This window comes from Ahaetulla prasina, chromosome 2 (assembly GCF_028640845.1).
Source record: "Ahaetulla prasina isolate Xishuangbanna chromosome 2, ASM2864084v1, whole genome shotgun sequence".
NCBI classification, from domain to species: domain Eukaryota; kingdom Metazoa; phylum Chordata; class Lepidosauria; order Squamata; family Colubridae; genus Ahaetulla; species Ahaetulla prasina.
Genome location: NC_080540.1, coordinates 3,819,190 through 3,824,059, shown reverse-complemented (window position 1 = coordinate 3,824,059; position 4,870 = coordinate 3,819,190).

Genomic DNA, 4,870 nt, shown 5'->3' with positions numbered 1-4,870 from the left:
ACATTCACTTTTCTCACAATCTGCCTCAGTGTCGAATCCGGCCGCCTGGACTGACATGTTAAAGGACATGGAGACTGCATCTCAGCCGACATACAGGACTGACCATGCTTCTAAAATAAACATTATATTCTTATGTGACACTTTGGTTTATAATTGCAGCAGCCTGGTGGCGAACAGACAAAATAAAAAGGGAAGGAGATAACAAATGTTATCTATTTTCTCCCTGACTAAAGATCACAGAGAGAACTTAAAATAACAAGATTCGGTTTGTGGAGCTCTGGAGAAGAAATTTGGAATTTGAGGATCTGAAACAATGGTGGCGTCAATATTTTCACTATGAGAATCTTGATGACATCACTTCCTTGCTTCCTGGTTGACTAACTGTACTCTGGACCGTTGCTCCTGTGAGTGCCCCCTGGTGGATCCGGAGGAAAGTACAAGGATACTGTGCTTGCCTGAGCATTTTAAAAAAATTTTTTAAATGGCAAGGTCAGAGACCAACTGCTGGAGAAATGGAGAATTTGAAAAGTTATCTAATATGGACAAGAAACTGGATGAAATAAGAGCAGAAATTGTGACTATAAGGTTTTAAAGGACACTCAACAAGTCTCAGCAGAAAACAAGCAGAAAGTGGAAGGTCTGGAGGGAGAGATCACCAGTGCAGAAAAGAGAGGACGACAGGCAATGCTGTGCTTGGACTACAGATGGATAAAATGTCTTATTTCATAGGTTTCAAAATCTGGAAGAAGTGGACCAAGAAGATTTGAGAGATGTTGTGACTAAACTGTTGGAGAATTTCTTGGGAGGTGTTGACTTTATGAATTGGGATGTGGATCGAGCTTATAGAGTTAATTCAAAATATGCACTTGCGCATGCAGTTCCTAGAGGTTCATGTCAAATTTGTGAGAAGAGGCGAGATGAAATTCTTAGAAAACATAGGAGTGGGGCACTGACTTATAGGGGCAGGAGATAGCCATTCTGAGGCAGATTCCCAGACAGGTCGTGAAATGAGAAAGAAATATTACTTTTGTCAAGCAAATTGTACCAGAAGGGAGTAGGCTTCAGATGGCTGATGCCAGAGGATTGATGATTTTCGGGAGGGCATTACGAAAAAATTAGTACAATTGGAGGCTGCGGCCTCGTGGAGGAACACAAAGCCCTCCTGGAATTAGATGACCCAGGAGTTGAAGAAGGAGGTTATAGACCATGGGGAGGAGGCGGCTGCTGTTGCCCCTGGAGTTGGGTCAGGCTGAACCCAGAGTTCTGAGATCCAAAACTAGGAAGTGACAATGATATTTGGTATTGTGTTGGTTTTCCTTATTCTCCTTTGTATGATATTCTGATTATTCTTGACCCTTCTTTATTCTGTATATATTGATAAACATATTTTCTGCTTGCCATATGGCTGTTGTATGTGTTTAAAAATTTTGAGTAAAATTCTTATCTTGTATAAGAAAAATGAAAATTTACCATACCTGATATGTATTTGTATAAACCTTTTTGACCAATAAAAACTTTTGGATAAAAAAAGTATTAGACAATGGAATCCCTGATTGACTTGATTGTGGTTCAACCAAAACAATCTGGAACTGAACATGCTCAAAACCGTAGAAATGGTGGTAGACTTTAGGAGAAACCTTTCCATACTTCTACCTCTCACAATACTAGACAACACAGTATCAACAGTAGAAACCTTTAAATTTCTAGGTTCTATCATATCGCAAGATCTAAAATGGACAGCTAACATCAAAAACATCATTAAAAAAGGACAACAAAGAATGTTCTTTCTGCGCCAACTCAGTAAGCTCAAACTGCCCAAGGAGCTGCTGATAGAGTAGAATAGAATAGAATAGAATTTTATTGGCCAAGTGTGATTGGACACACAAGAAATTTGTCTTGGTGCATATGCTCTCAGTGTACATAAAAGAAAAGATACGTTCATCAAGGTACAACATTTACAACACAATTGATTCAGTTCTACAGAGGAATTATTGAGTCTGTCATTTGCACCTCTATAACTGTTTGGTTCGGTTCTGCAACCCAGCAAGAAAGACACAGACTTCAGAGGATAATTAGAACTGCAGAAAAAATAATTGCTACCAACCTGCCTTCCATTGAGGATCTGTATACCGCACGAATCAAGAAGAGGGCCATGAAAATATTTACAGATCCCTCACATCCTGGACATAAACTGTTTCAACTCCTACCCTCAAAACGACGCTATAGAGCACTGCACACCAGAACAACTAGACACAAGAACAATTTTTTCCCGAAGGCCATCACTCTGCTAAACAAATAATTCCCTCAACACTGTCAAACTATTTACTAAATCTTCACCACTATTAATCTTCTCATCGTTCCCATCACCAATCTCTTTCCATTTATGACTGTATGACTGTAACTTTGTTGCTGGCAATCCTTATAATTTATATTGATATATTTACCATCAATTGTCTTGTAAATGTTGTACCTTGATGAACGTTATCTTTTCTTTTATGCACACTGAGAGCATATGCACCAAGATAAATTCCTTGTGTGTCCAATCACACCTGGCCAATAAAATATTCTATTCTATTCTATTCTATTCTATTCTATTCTATTCTATTCTATTCTATTCTATTCTATTCTATTCTATTATTGTATTTTAACCTCTACCCACCGTGTCTATAGATTTTTATCTGTATGCATATTGTGCCTTTCTGATCCAAATGAGACAAGATTGTATCCAACAAAGTGAAATTTAATGTGGAGAAAAGTAAAGTATTTCACCTGGGCGGGAAAAACAGATTACATGAAACCTGGCTCAAATACAGTAACTCTGAGAGGGGCCTTGGAGTCCTAATGGATGATCACTTAAATATGAGTCACTTGTGTGCGGCAGCAGCCAAAAAAGCTAAGACAAACCTTGGTTGTATAAACAGGAATAGAATCAAAATCACCTATTAGTACCGTTTTTATAAAGCCTTAGTAAGACCACACTTGGAATACTGCATCCAGTTTTGGACATTACATTACAAAAAGGATGTTTAGTCTTTGGAAAAAGTGTAAGGATCAGCTAAAATGATTAAAGGCGTGAAGACTTAAAACGTGAAGAATTGTTGCAGGATTTGGATTTGACTAGTCTAGAGAAAAGAAGGATTAGGAGTGATAGCAGTATTCCAGGACTTGAGAGGCTTCCACAAAGAGGAGGGGGTCAATTTATTTTCCAAAGCACCAGAGGGCAAACAAGAAACAATGCCTGTGAACTAGTCAAGGAAAGAAGCAACCTGGAATTAACAATCTTCATTACAGTGAGGACAACCAGTGGAACAGCTTTCCCTCAAACATTGTGGGTGCTTCATAACTGGACATTTTTAAGAAGATGTTTGATAGTCACTTATCTGAAAGGGTATAAGACGGGTCAGCAACCTGCAGTTCTGGAGCTGCATGTGGCTCTTTCACCCCTCTGCTGTGGCTTCTTGTCACTCAAAATATGTGTCACAACCGCTAATGTGCGACACTTTCCAGCACACGATTTATTGAGGTTTTCTGAAAACAACCATGGATAAATCCAAGAAAAGGAAAGTTTCAGAACAAAACAGAAGGTTTAATTCAACTACATGTGTTCTGTCCTCCGCCTTCGTCCGAATGATGGCTTAATTAGCTGGCACTATCAGCTCTGGCGGCAAAAAAACCTGCATCTGCCAAGAGCCCTCGTTATCTTCCATGACGCTGGTGAGTCACAAACTTCAGCTCTAGTCAATCAGTGGATTTTCCTGTTACAAAGAGACACACCAGCTCTTGTTGCCTTTTATATCCTGTGGGGTATGGCTCCATGACTCAGCACTCCCTAGGCCTGCCGCACCCTTGCTTCTGTTGTTCCCTCCTCTCCTGCCTAGGAAACCTAAGATTCAACCAAGCCTGATTGCTGTCAGCTGGGTCTGCAGGCATGGCCTGGGGGGGGAAAGAGTCAGGGGATGGAGGCCTCATTATTTCTTCCACCTGGCCTGCTTCTGGCTCCTGGAGCTGAGCCAGGGGAGCCGGCGCTCCTGAGGCAAGTCCTGACAGCCCTTCCCCCTCACTTTCCAAGTCACTTTCTGGCAGCAGGGCCGGCTTGGGGGGCACAGACACAACAAAGTGGTAGTTTTGTGGTCGCTCAAGAAATAGTCAGGCACAGGTAGGGTTCTGTGGCGACCGGTTTTTTCTTTTCTGTGGGAAATGGGTGCAAATGGCTCTTTGAGTTTTTAAGGTTGCAGACCCCTGGTATAGGTTCTCCTAGTTGAGCAGGGGGCTGGAGTAGAAGAGCTCCAAGTTCCCTTCCAGCTTGATTTTGATTCTGAATCCTTAAACCTGCTTTTTCTTCTTTCTTTTTGTTAAGTAAAAGGTTTTAAAGGAAACGTGGACATCAGTGGAGATGAAGGTTATCATTTGGCCTGAAAGTGATGTATGGCTGCCAATATTCAAGTGGTGGAGATTTCCCAATCATTTCAAGAAACTTCCTCTGATGAGTATATCCACTAGAGCAAGTTGCAGTCAGAAATGGAGAAGTCCTGAATCCCTTACTATTGTTTCAGCATTTTTTCCTTTGCTTAATATTGTCAAAATCTGCCTTTCCACCCTGCTTCCCATTATGTCTTGCATGTGATAACTGAGAAACAAAACCATAAGGAGAACGGGGTTATAATGATGTCGAATTAGAAAATACAACTCATGGGCTCTTTGTCCTAATTTTGTGGTGATCTTTCCTTGCCTTTCCTCATGTTTGCCATCTCTGCCCTCACACAGTTGTGTGAAAAGTGTTGCTTGAACTCAGAATAGTTCTAGCATTCTGGAAATATGCATATCTTTATATCTGTTACGACGTTTGTCCACTCATAGAGTGTTGAAGCAA